Source organism: Pangasianodon hypophthalmus, chromosome 20, assembly GCF_027358585.1.
Source record: "Pangasianodon hypophthalmus isolate fPanHyp1 chromosome 20, fPanHyp1.pri, whole genome shotgun sequence".
In the NCBI taxonomy this organism is placed as follows: domain Eukaryota; kingdom Metazoa; phylum Chordata; class Actinopteri; order Siluriformes; family Pangasiidae; genus Pangasianodon; species Pangasianodon hypophthalmus.
In genome coordinates this window covers 10496492-10509633 of record NC_069729.1, presented here as the reverse complement: position 1 = coordinate 10509633, position 13142 = coordinate 10496492, and the positions used below count along the sequence as shown (strand labels likewise).

Sequence of the window (13142 nt, the reverse complement as noted above, 5' to 3'; positions counted from 1 at the left end):
GTGAGTTCATATTTGGATGCCCCTACAGCAGTTCGTTAAGAAGTCGAACTTTCAAAAATCTTTCACAGAACAGCGGTAGAATCCACAGAACCCCAAAAATGATCTGAGCTCTGTCACTGTTTTAGGTTGGGGCCAGGATACAACAGCCTCTATCTTTGAAGGGTTAGTGGCTATTCCATCTCGTGAGACAACATGCCCTACATAGTTTACAGAGGTCCTGCCAAATTGACACTTATCAAGGGAGATCTTCAGTCCCTCGTCTCTCAATCTATCCAGAACCTTCAACAGCCATGTTTTGTGCTCTTCAGGAGTCAGTCCAAAAACAATTAGATCATCTAAGTACATGAGCACTTCCAAGAAGTTAATATCTCCCAAAGTTTTCTCCATGACCCTTTGGAAAGTAAGTGTTCCACAAACGAGCATACGCTCAAATTGATAAAAACATTAAGGACAGGTGAATGCAGTCTTCTCCCTGTCGGCATCACTCATAGGTATTTCAATTCAATTCAATTTTATTTGTATAGCGCTTTTAACAATGGATTCACAAAAATATATTGTAAATATTTGAATTTATCACTGTGAATTTATCCCTAATGAGCAAGCCAGTGGCAACGGTGGCAAGGAAAAACTCCCCGAGATGATATGAGGAAGAAACCTTGAGAGGCTCGAAAGGGAACCCATCCTCATCTGGGTGCAACGGATAGTGCGATTATAAATAAATCCCTTCTATTATTGTGTACTACATGGACAAATATGAATTTGATGCACAATTGCACTCACAGTTTTTGCAAGAAGTCTGGCTGGTTAAAATCTATCCACTGTCCACTGATGGAGTCCTGAGTACGAATCTGCTCGTGGCAACTGCAGCCCCAAAGCCACTACAGCAATCGCAGTCCCAAGCCATTACAGTATAGCTCCCCATATGTGATCCCCATGCCATCTCCACAGCCCCCATGTGGCGCCATCCCCAGCAATCCAAAAAGTTCTTCAGGCAATCCATATGGGGCCACCCCCAGCAGCAGTGAGCGATCTCAACCGATGAGAACTCCAACCAGAAGTAGGGCATCAGGATGGGTCAGGCAGCGAGGAGGAGCAGAAGGGGTCAGGATCACTGGCATCACTGGCATCTCAGAAGTAGCATGTGTAGCTCGACAGAGAGTGAGGGAGAGAGAGAGATGGAGAGAAAGGAAGAGATTGTTAGGTGAGCTTTTGTCCTCTAATGGTTAAGCGTGATGTATTTTGCATACAGAGTGCAAGCAGGGACTCCAGCAAGACTAGCTATGACAGCATAACTAAAAGGGAGAGCCAGAAGCTAACACAGACATGAGGGCACCCTTGGACATAAGACAGCCAGCCACTCCACCGTTGACAAACCTGAGTGAACGTGTGAGGGTGGGGGGGGCGACAGCATCCAAACATCCCAGTTCACCACAACACTCTATGCCTGTGAAACCCTCCAGACCTGCCCCTGTACCTAAGAAAACTATTCACAAAAGGCTTGACTAAACAAATATGGTTTCAGCCTAGACTTAAACACTGAGACTGTCTGAGCCCCGAACACTAAGTGGAAGGCTGTTCCATAACTGTGAGGCTTTGTAAGAGAAAGCTCTACCCCCAGCTGTAGCCCGCATTATTCGAGGTACCAACAAATAGCCTGCACCTTTTGATCTGAGTAGGCGTGACGGATCATAAAAGACCAAAAGTTCGCTCAGGTGCTGTGGCGCGAGAGCATTTAGTGCTTTATAGGTCAATAGTAGTATTTTATAATCAATATGAAATTTGATTGGGAGCCAATGCAGTGTGGATAAGATAGGGGTGATGTGGTCATATCTTCTGGTTCTAGTAAGGACTCTCGCTGCTGCATTCTGGACTAACTGGAGCTTGTTTATGCATCTACTGGAACATCCAGACAGTAAGGCATTACAATAATCCAACCTAGACGTAACAAAAGCATGAACTTTTCTGCATCGTGTAGTGACAATATATTTCTTATTTTAGCAATATTTCTGAGATGAAAGAAAGCAATCCTAGTTATATTATCTACATGAGCTTCAAAAGAAAGACTAGAGTCGATAATCACACCAAGATCTTTTACTGCTGCACATGATGAAACAGAAAGGTCATCCAGAGTTATTATGTAATCAGAAAGCTTACTTCTAGCTGAATGTGGTCCTAGTACAAGTACTTCTGTCTTGTCAGAATTAAGTAAGAGAAAGTTAATAAGCATCCAGTTTCTAATGTCTTTTACACATTCCTCAACTTTATTAAGCTGGTGTCTGTCATCTGGCTTTGCTGAAACATACAACTGTGTGTCATCAGCATAACAGTGGAAGCTAATACCATGCTTACGGATAATTTTACCCAGAGGTAGCATATATAGAGAAAAGAGCAGTGGGCCTAAAACAGAGCCTTGCGGGACACCAAACTTTACCTTAGTATGAGAAGAGAAATCACCACAAACTGATAACGATCAGTCAAATAAGACCTGAGCCAGGAAAGGGCTGTTCCCTTAATGCCTACTACATTTTCTAGTCTATCGAGCAGAATAGCATGATCAATGGTATCAAAAGCTGCACTAAGGTCAAGCAGCACCAGCAAGGAGACACAACCCTGATCAGAGGCCAGTAGTAAGTCATTTACAACTTTTACCAGTGCTGTATTTGATAATTTGATAATTTGATAATTATTTGATTATAGGTATTTGATAATTTCCACTCCTGAAATCTAAGACAGTAAACCATCTACTCCCAGATAGGCTATGTAGAGCATCCTCGATTTGGGAAACAGTACACTGATCTGGTATGGTCTGTTGGTTGAGCGTCTGATAGTCCACACACATTCTGACCTTCCCCAGCCTTTAACGCACCACCACAATGGGCGAAGCATAGGGACTTTGAGACTCTGAAATAATGCCAGTTCTCTTAAGGTCCTGCAGATATTGCCGCACAACCTCCAAATCAGCTGGGGCAAGTTGAGAGATCTTTCCCAAAAAGGCTGCAAATCGTTCAGCCTTATCTCATGCACGGTACTCTTTGAACACTGCATCTCCCACTCATGAAGGGAAAACACTTCTCTTCTCTGCATCATTTTCTCACACAAGCTCTGTTTTGCTTTTTTTCCAGCACAGGAGAATTTCCGAAATCAAATAATGCAGGGGAAAGTTTACTTTGGTCTGGCGGACGGTTGGGGGTAAGCTGTGGCACTAAGGTCACTGGAAATACATAAGCGAGTTGAGTGCTCCATTTCACCAACACTTACCTTGTAGAAATGTTCTGGACAGTCACCGCAACTCATCAGCTTTACACAACAGATGCTGAATGTACTTCAGGTCTCACCTGTAATTCAGCAGAAAAGGCAGTATTGTCATCTGCCGCTTGGTCTATTAGCACCAATGATTCAGGCATCTGACCAGGGAACTTAGGTAAACTTGTGAGTTGTAAAACCTGTCCTGGCTTCAAGACAACTGGCTTATGCTTCACAAACCAAACTGTGTCATCCTATGACATATCTGTTTTCTGAATAGACTCATAAGCTTCTCTGATAATGGGATATATAGTCAAACTGCGTAAGAATGTCTCTCAGCTCATTCATGACAACACTCAAACAGCTTCCTCATTAAACGACTACCTACCAAAATAGCTATCCCCACCCTTTTCAAAGGGTCTGGACATACTATTGAAAGAGTGTCAACCACCTGATGCACTCCAGCTACATGTTCAGTAAACTGAAGTCACAGGGGTAAGTATCCATCATATGGATATCGGTGAGAACTCAGACCCCAGATCTCAAGATTTTCTGTAGGCTGAAGAGGCAAGACAATGCAATGCAAGGCAATGCATCATAAAAACTACAGTACAATACCTGAGAACCACTGTCAAGAAGAGCTCTTGTGAAAATCCCTTCTATCTGAACAGAAACCTCAGTGACAGGTCCTATTAAACCTACAGACAACTGTGCCTGGCTAGTTTTAGCCGAAAATGAACAATGAGTGTAACGTGTTATTCAGAGCCCCTTGCCATTCCTTGACGGAACTCTGGTCACATTTCCCTGTGAGCAACATATGTTAATCAGTTTCGATTCACTTTTCTAAGATCCTCAGGTGCTCCACATTTGTAGCAGAAGATACCAGGCAAAGGCAACTTTGAAGTTTTAGACTTTTGAGAACTGTCATGGATCACAGTTTTGGGCGCCTGACTGGGGGTTTTCTGTATGTTCAGAGCCAGAAGTCACAGTGGCCATGCTCAACAGTCGACTCACTTGAGTCAACAACTCTAACCTCCTTCTTCAAGCTATGCAATTCAGGTGGCACAGACACCTGGGGAGTAATGACAGTGGCAACAGAAGCTTTAAAATCCTCTCTGGCAGTTACTCCGTGTTCTTCCTCTCTCACAGCGGGATCCTGCAGTATTTGTAAGGGCTTTTTTAAGGGCTCCCTTAATAAGCCGCTCCATTCTAGCTCTATTTATGCCTGCTGCATCAGTCCTTCCCTTCAGGAAAACCCAGTGAAGAAGTTTATCTAACCTGTAAGAGAAAGCCAAAAGTTTCTCTCCACTTTCCTGATAGGTGTGACAAAACCAGTGATCCTGGCCCCTCCTGCTCTCCGGACATGCCTGATCCATCCTGATGCCCTACATCCGGTTGGAAACCACTCGCTGTTGCTGAGGATGGCCCCACACAGACAGCTTAAAGTGACATGAGCTTACTGTGGATGGTACCACTTAGGAACCATGAAGATGACTTTAGAGCTGCTCAAATGATATGAGCAGTTTTGCTACGATGGCTTAGGACTACGATTGCTTTGATAGCTTTAGGACTACAATTCCCACAAACAGTTTTGCACTCAAGTCTCCATCAGTGAACAGTTGATAACTTCAACAAAATAGACTTCATGTGCAAACTATAATGAACTTTCGTGGTTACACAATTGCAATTTTTATACAGTTATGCAATTATTTATAATTGCACTATCTGGTCTCACTCAGATGAGGATGGGTTCCATCTGAGTCGCGTTGCTCTCAAGGTTTCTTCCTCATATTCACTCATATTCTTCCTCATATTTCTTTGCAGCATCTGTGCATTGCAATTCACTGAATATTTGAGCGGCCTGCTCCATCCAGACTTCATACTCTTCTTCCCATGGAGGGACAAGTGTCATCCTTGAGAACAACCTCAATTTTCTATTACCAGGCCCTGATTACACCTGATTACAATGGACTTTTAATTTGCCTATAGAGTCAGCTGGACCCACAGAAGACTGATTTCCCATGACTATGGCCTTCACTCCCTCCATAGATTTACCCTCCTGCTGCAACAAGGCTAGCAATTTAAGCTGGAAGGTATCATCTTCAGAGGCAGGACTAGGAGCTACTAGACTACCAACCAAATGGACAGTCCAGGGTCCAGCTTCCCTTTCAGTACCTATTTCAGGAGGTATAATATCGGGATCTAGATCAGTACTGGTCTCCACTAAAATAAATAGCGTCACCACAGTGACTACGTATTTTAGTATGACCAAAAACTTCCACTGTGTTTAACACTTTGTCAATAGTCTCATCAGTAGTGACAAAGGTACATCGCTCAACACGATGGCACATAAGATATTAACACTCTCCTCTCAGCTCCGCTTGACAGTCTGCAAAAGGTCCAAGGTTCACCCTTGCCCTTTCCCTAGAATTATTAAATTGGTTGTATTAATTATTCACCCAGAATGAAATACAGTGACACAAATGTTAAAAGAACAGATAAACAAAAAATTTTTTTGTATTAGCCCCTCTTCTTGACTCTGTTCTTGACTGTATGATGAGCCCTACCAACCTAAACAAAGTATATAATCACAGTTTCACAAGAAAGGAAAATACCCTTTAGAATTTTATACGCTTTCTTTCAAAAGTACCTGGAGAAGCGTTTGAAAAAATAACACAACCCACTCTCAACATATTTCAACCACTTGAGAGAATAAACCCACTATAAACATGGCACATATGAAAGTTTAAGTCTCAATTCGTTATGTAAAGACCTTTTCAAACAGTCTCACTTGCATGAAGTGCGCAAACGCGTATTATCATTGGGGCCCAGCTCGTTAGTGCACATTCAACGGATGATGTTTCGGCTGTGTTACTCGCTATATTCAATGTGGTGTGAAAGCAAAGTCACTTACGAACTAATCAAACTAAATGCTGATTGGCCAGCAGTGCTACACCTTAGTTCAAGAAAATATTACATTGGAAATGAAATGAAATTAAATGAAATAAAATAAAATAAAGGAAGCTGGTTCTGGTTAATGTAGTTTCAGTGACATGTAAACAAAATAAAACAAGTGCATTTCAGCATTCTTGGCTTTATTATGCGAAACACACAACACATTTCACATTTTAGGGGTCCCTACATGCATATTGCACATTATATATATATATATATATATATATATATATATATATATATATATATATATATATATATATATATATGTATATATATGTATGTATATACATATATACTGCTTAAAGGAACACTTTGAAAACACATCAGATCTCAATTTGGGAAAAATATCATGCTCGATATCTATACTGATATGGAATGGGTAATGTGTTAGGAACGAAAGGATGCCACATTGTTTGATGGAAATGAAAATTATCAACATACAGAGGGCTGAATTCGAAGACACCCCGAAAATCAAAGTGAAAAAATGATGCAGCAGCCTAGTCCATTTTGCTGAAATTTCATTGCAGCAACTCAAAATGGTACTCAGTAGTTTGTATGGCCTCCACGTGCTTGTATGCGTGCCTGACAACGGGTATTTCCTCCCAGATCTGGACCAGGGCATCACTGAGCTCCTGGGCAGTCTGAGGTGCAACCTGGCGGCATCAATTTGGACCGAAACATAATGTCCCAGAGGTGTTCTATTGGATTTAGGTCAGGTGAGCGTGGGGGCCATTCAGTGGTATCAATTCCTTCATCCTCCAGGAACTGCCTGCATACTCTCGCCACATGAGGCCAGGCATTGTCATGCACCAGGAGGAACCCAGGTCCCACTGCCCCAGCATAAGGTCTGACAATGGGTCTAAGGATTTTATCCCGATACCTAATGCCAGTCAGGGTGCCATTTACTAGCCTGTATAGGTCTTTGCACCCCTCCATGGATATGCCTCCCCAGACCATCACTGACCCACCACCAAACCGGTCATGCTGAACGATGTTACAGGCAGCATAATGTTCTCCACATCTTCTCCAGACCCTTTCATGTCTGTCACATGTGTTCAGGGTGAACCTGCTCTCATCTGTGAAAAGCACAGTGCACCAGTGGCGGACCTGCCAATTCTGGTGTTCAATGGCAAATGCCAATCGAGCTCCACAGTGCCGGGCAGTGAGCACAGGGTCCACTAGAGGACGTCGGGCCGTCAGGCCACCCTCATGAAGTCTGTTTCTGATTGTTTGGTCAGAGACATTCACACCAGTGGCCTGCTGGAGGTCATTTTGTAGGGCTCTGGCAGTGCTCATCCTGTTCCTCCTTGCACAAAGGAGCAGATACCGGTCCTGCTAATGGATTAAGGACCTTCTACGGCCCTGTCCAGCTCTCCTAGAGTAACAGCCTGTCTCCTGGAATCTCCTCCATGCTCTTGAGACTGTGCTGGGAGACACAGCAAACCTTTTGGCAATGGCACGTATTGATGTGCTATCCTGGAGGAGTTGGACTGCCTGTGCAACCTCTGTAGGGTCCAGGTATCGCCTCATGCTACCAGTAGTGACAGAAGCAAAGGCGCATCCGATTACTGGCTTTTGACATGATACTTGTGTGAGAGGCGGCAGGAGTGTGGATCAATAGAAAATAATGGTGTTTCCTTTTTGAACAAATCTTTTAAGTGAACGAATCATTCTCGTTCACTACCATGTACTGACTCATAGTTTTTGTTCATGTAAGTACCGCTCGTATAAAACGTGTGACTGCTTTGGTAGCTTTTTCCTGCTTTTTAAAGACTGCATTAGAAGTGAAAGAGCATGATATTCGTTCAATATGTCCAACCAATATGACCCTTACTTTGAGTCTGAACAAGAGTGGTAGCCCTAATATTGAACGAACTGGTACTTGCAGTTTGTTAACGAAATGAACGAACTGGTCATTTTTGTTCATGAATGAATCAACGAAATAGGTGAACTAATGAGGATCTGCTGTCTCACTGACGTCGACTGGGCTGATATAAGCATGACGTTCATTCAGTTCGCCACCCTTTCAACAAGATGAAAACAAGGACGGAACAGTGCATTTGAAAAGTGTGTAGCACTAAGACAATTCTTATGTGTTGTTGTTGTGTTGTTCATAACGTAATCCGCTATACATGAATGTGTAAAAATGACTGATGGATATGTTTTTAAATTACTGTAGCACTGAAAACTACTTCATGCAAGTATGTAAAAATCTTTTTTTTTTTTTTTCAAATTACATTCGTATCCTCATTTGTGACCACTCTCTCAAAACTACCCTGCACTGACTAAAATGTCTTTCTTGAAAATAAATTCACCAGACCTTCTCTTTGTGGATTGGACATGCCAGTTTTACTAAATTATAATATTAAAACTTGTCTCTTGAAAAATTGGCATTTTTAAATGAATGTATTGAGTCAATGAAACAACTCATAATATCTAAAAAGTCACTCACTGGCGCCATCTACTGGGGTAATGATGTAAATTACAGAAAGGGTCACTGAACGAATCAGTGAACGAATCTTTTTAGTGAATGGAATCAAAAGATTCGAGTCACTGGGATGAATCGAAATTACCACCACTAATAGAAAAGTGTATTTGGGGGACTAATGGGTGTGGCAGAGGTCCTACCGATTGGCAGAGCATGTGAAACACACATACACACGCCAAGGAGCGTGCACTTAAACCCGATGGAGGGAAACCTGCCTGTTGTGGTGTGGTGCCGTTTATTTATTTTATTTTATTTATTTATTTTTTTGAAAGTGCGCTGAAAAGCGCGGACTGGATAACCGCGAGCCTGGAGCTTGGCTAAAGTTCCGCCTGCACTACAGTAGTAATAGTAAAAGTTGCACTGTTAGCCTGAGCAGGCTTAGGCTGGAGAACAACACAGTGAAAGATGACACTTTGGTGGAGAAGTTCTGTGTCACTATCAATCCCATTGCACCTGCTTGTGCCAGGAGTTGACAGACAGTGACCAAAGTACTGTCTCTCTCATTCGCCTATCAGTTGCTCTGCAGCCACACAAACCTGTCCGCACTAGAAGCAGGATAGTGCTGTCTCAAATAAACTTTGTTTTTCTCTCATTTTATAGGATGTGTTTATATTTTTACAATCAGACTCCAGCTTCTTTAAGTGATTTGTCGTTTTATTTAGATGGGCGCAGCTCTCCACTACTACCTGCCAGGCCCCCGTGGGCTTCATCGCATAAGGGAAGTTACTTGAAGCTATATCAGATGAGCAACTTCTCCATTCTGACGTCATCTTCTGATATTTCGTACAATTGCAATTATTTATGAAATTAAAATGACAGTGAGCTGGCCAGTTTCAGTCTCAATACTCTCTCCATTTTCAAAGATTTGAGGATATACGGGATGCAAAAGATATACAATTTGCAATATACACAAAATTCTGTATGGAAACAGCTCAAGGGCAGATTTCTTTTGCGATACATGAAAACGTACATGACATTTTTTTTAAGGATGACGTCATCACGCACATCATTTTATCGGTAAAAGGCCAATTGGATGGAAACAGGTGGGAGACAGCAAATTTCGCAAACCTTTTTTAAATGCACTTTCACTTTGTCGATAACAGAAAATGCGCATTACATGCTAGTGATAATTGGATGTTAATGTAATTATTGTTTGAATTTCAGTATATTTGTCCAATATAACTGGAAGGGTACCATTACAAGGCAAACCCTTGTTTCAATTTTCTATGAAATAATACCTGAAACATACAATGGATACCACATTTTATGCCACAATGCTTTTAAAACACACAGTATTGCACAATGTTAACACTTGTATTGCACAGTGATAACACTATTTTTGTTCCTGGGTAGTAAGTGTTGTTTTCTAATTGCTTATGCCTCAAAAGTATATTATAGCTATTAATCCCCTCAAACTTTGCTTTTGTGACCAGGACATTGGTATTTTGAAATTTAACTATTTTCAAATAGTAAATATTGGGAAATTTGCATCTTTTCATTCACATAAAGTAAAAAAAAAAACCAAACTCAAAATTAACATGTATTTATACTAAAGTATAAATGACCACAAAAAGATTTATAAGTGAGTAGTTTTTCAAGGGTTACGATTGTATTCTAAAGCACTTTCACATAGTTCAGCTCCACGTAGTTTTTGCATTGTGTTTGCCCAGGAAGCCCCGAACCACTGTAAAAAAGCTGTTGCAAGCCACTTTGTCCTTATTACTTCTTAGGGAATTCCTTGCACTCCAGGATCTTCTTTATCTGTGGTCCGACGAAGACACCAGCTTTGACTTTTGCCCCACACAGCTTAGGAAAGAAGTCTTGAAGGTAAGGCTGCCGACTCTTTATCTAAAGCTGTGACAAATTGTTTCATAAGGCCCAATTGGATGTGCAGTGGTGGCATCAGCATCTTCTGGGGGTCTACCAATGGCTTCCACTTGACAATGTTTCTCCCCACAGCGAACTTGGTGCACAGTGGCCAGTCCTGCATTTGGTAGTGCGCCTTGGTGTCCCTGTCCCAAAGACAAAGACAGCAGGTAAAACCTCCTTGGAGACCCATCAGGAATGCCACAATTTTGAAGTTTCCAATGATCTCCCAGCTGTACTCATCATACTTCAAGGCATCCAGCAATGTCTTGATGTTGTTGTAATCCTCTTCGAGATCAGAAAAAAATAACATTTTTTGAAATTTACCTGTTTTTTCTGACTTTATGTGAATGAAAGGACGCACATTTGCTGATTTTCTCAATGAAAATAGGTAAATTTTAAAAAGCAATGTTCTGGTCACAAAAACAAGGTTTGAGGGGAATAATAGCCATTTTCTATAGTTTTGCAGTATAGGCAATTAGGAAATAACACTTACCACCGAGGAACAAAAAAGCTTGTGTCGTCAGGAGCTACAACAACATTTCAACAATGTGTCCCTATTGTGGAAATGCAGATACACGAGAGATGAGAAGGGGTCTGAACACAATACTTTGCAAATGAACAGGCCTCCAGTCATTCATTCCAGTCAGTCATTTTTCTCAGTAGTAAGATACAGAAGATTCCATACCCATTGAAATTTGTTATGATAAATGTAGTGCAGGTCTGGCAAAGTTTACTAAGTAATACTTTATTTGACTTCCAAGTCCAAGCACTTCCAATGGAGCTCTGTTTTATCACTGTAGCATCATTGGAACAAGTCGATTTAATTTTCACCAAATTCTGCAATCTACAGAAACTGTCTATTAATTTCACGATCAATTGACTATTTGATTGATTTCTGAACTACTCAGTTGTTACTACGATGTTGCTGCAAAAGAGAAAAGGTACAGAGGTACAGTCAATTTTATTGTTTTTCCTTCAAAGACTTTTTGTGCTTCTGATTTAGCTGCAGTTGTTTGTAATGCAAAGTGCACTCATCTAGGTCTCAGTCAAATTCATTCACAGTGCCTGTGCTTTAACAGCACAAACAGATAAAAAATATACCTTTACAATCAGTTAGTGCTGTTTCTGTCTGTCCATGTCTGAGCCTGTTTCGACCCAAACAAAAAAATAGCCAATCTTGCAGTCATTAATAAAAACATTTTAGCTAACAGTTTTTGTAGTCAGCTCTGGCCTCTCCTGGCACTTTTGTAAATATAGTAGTGTATTTACTAATGTTTTGCCAGTTATGATTGGATGGCATCCATCACTTATTGCCATGATTTCACACTGTTGTCTAACACATCTGCTCTCTGAAGCTTGTGTGTGTGTGTGTGTGTGTGTTGGAGTGAATAAGGGTGGGAATTCACCAAAAAAATCTGAAACAATAAAATAGCTAAAGATTTTATTTTGAACAATGAATCTAAGATTAAGGTTAGGCATAGTGATGTAATTCAGTTCAGATCAAATGAGGTTTATTTGTATGGCACTTTTAAGAGTACACATTGTTACAAAGCAGCTTAGCTCTAGATCCCTGATAAACCAAACAGAGGCAACAGTGGCAAAACTCCCCGAGATGTCATGAGGAACCAGTCTCTAAAAGGGAACCCCTACTCCTTTAGATGTTTGGAACTTCTAGGCACTGACTTCAAGCAACACAAGCGAAGAGACACACCCCGATAAGAGGCCAAAAGTACACCATTTACTACTTTAACCAGCTATTTCAGTACTGTGACGAGGCCTAAATCCTGATTGAATGATTTAATTCCTGTGCAGATATGAGCTTATCTATTGATCTATTGATCCTGGTAATAAAGGGGAGGTTTGATGTTCGTCAAAACAGCTGACAAGGTTGGGCTTTTTAATCAGCGGTGTAATAACTAGTAGTGTGAACGATTTAGCCAATTAAGAAAGTAAGAGAAGAGTGTTATTTTTAAGAGAGGTTTGTTTACTTCTGGTGGTATTTGGTTAAGAAAATGCATATATCAGGGATCTTTATGTCTGTTTTCAATTTTGTCATGGGGTAAATATATAAAGTTGTCTAGTATGATCATTATACTGGGGTACCGGCGCATATATATATATATATATATATATATATATATATATATATATATATATATATATATATATAAATTTTTTAATGGGTCAATATTATCTAGCATGAAGTGAAATGTTGACTCAAAGCATTCAGTAACTGTGTGTGTGTGTGTGTGTGTGTGTGTGTGTGTGCGCACATGCACTAAAGTTAAGGTGCTGAAGAGCACTTAGCAATCTGCCATTATGGCTTTTCTCACATACTCAGCTTGGAGCCTTCTGGTGATGAAAACAGTGAAAATGAGGAAAGCAGGAATCAGAGTAAAAAGTAAACTCTTTATGTGCTCTTTCTTTGTCATTATTTGAGACTTCTTGCTAAAAAGAGGTTGCTGTCTTTAAATTTCACTGTCATTGATCATAATTACAGCTTACTAATGCTTGCACTCTCTCTCAAACCTCAGCACCCTGCTTTTTCCTTCTCTTTGTCCCTGACAACTGTGACTCAGGACCT

At 40.9% G+C, this 13142-nt stretch overlaps 1 protein-coding gene across 12 annotated transcripts in view; it reads left to right on the top strand.

Annotated features, from left to right (window-relative positions):
* kaznb (kazrin, periplakin interacting protein b) overlaps positions 1-13142 on the top strand; it is a 153642-nt gene that overhangs the window by 110497 nt on the left and 30003 nt on the right. For 2 of the 12 annotated variants that reach the window (XM_034314428.2, XM_026935670.3), the window contains 2 exons: positions 10420-10516; positions 10649-10725. The exons of 9 other annotated variants lie outside the window; for them this stretch is intronic. The gene's annotated coding sequence lies outside the window, so the exon portion shown is untranslated. The remainder of the gene's footprint in view (positions 1-10419; positions 10517-10648; positions 10726-13142) is intronic. One more of the 12 variants, XM_053227059.1, reaches the window with a different exon arrangement.